Below are 471 nucleotides of genomic sequence, written 5' to 3'. Positions count from 1 at the left end.
GACGAGGTGGCCGAGTGGTTAAGGCGTTGGACTGCTAATCCAATGTGCTCTGCACGCGTGGGTTCGAATCCCATCCTCGTCGAATGTTTTAATTCTTTGGGTGGTGACAACTTCAATTAGTCGCAGTTGGATGACTTCGTAAGTAGTAACTCGTTCAAAGACTGATCGTATCACATATAAGCTGTATAACTGACTGGTCCAGTTTACATTTCGTAAGGACATCTGCGCCGGCTTTAAATTCTATCCATCACTTTATTTATATACGTCCGTGGATGCATTTTCATTATACCATCTTAGTCACTGTGTTTTGTTTAACATTTCATGGTAATTTAGTTCAGACAGCTTTTAATTTGGTTTCACCTTTTATTGAACGTGAAAACTTTTCGCCCGATTCTTTACCAAAGATTCGAAATATATCATGACTCGTGTTAACTAAATAATGACTCCACTTTTATGTTTTGGAAATTAACG

The 471-nt window shown here is 38.6% G+C and overlaps 1 non-coding gene across 1 annotated transcript; it reads left to right on the top strand.

Moving 5' to 3' along the window:
* Trnas-gcu (transfer RNA serine (anticodon GCU)) lies at positions 1-82 on the top strand. The gene has a single exon. It is a non-coding gene; the product is annotated as a tRNA-Ser (tRNA).
* Positions 83-471: the final 389 nt, after the last annotated feature.

Source organism: Schistocerca nitens, chromosome 7 (assembly GCF_023898315.1).
Source record: "Schistocerca nitens isolate TAMUIC-IGC-003100 chromosome 7, iqSchNite1.1, whole genome shotgun sequence".
NCBI lineage: Eukaryota > Metazoa > Arthropoda > Insecta > Orthoptera > Acrididae > Schistocerca > Schistocerca nitens.
This window is presented reverse-complemented; position numbering and strand designations above follow the sequence as displayed.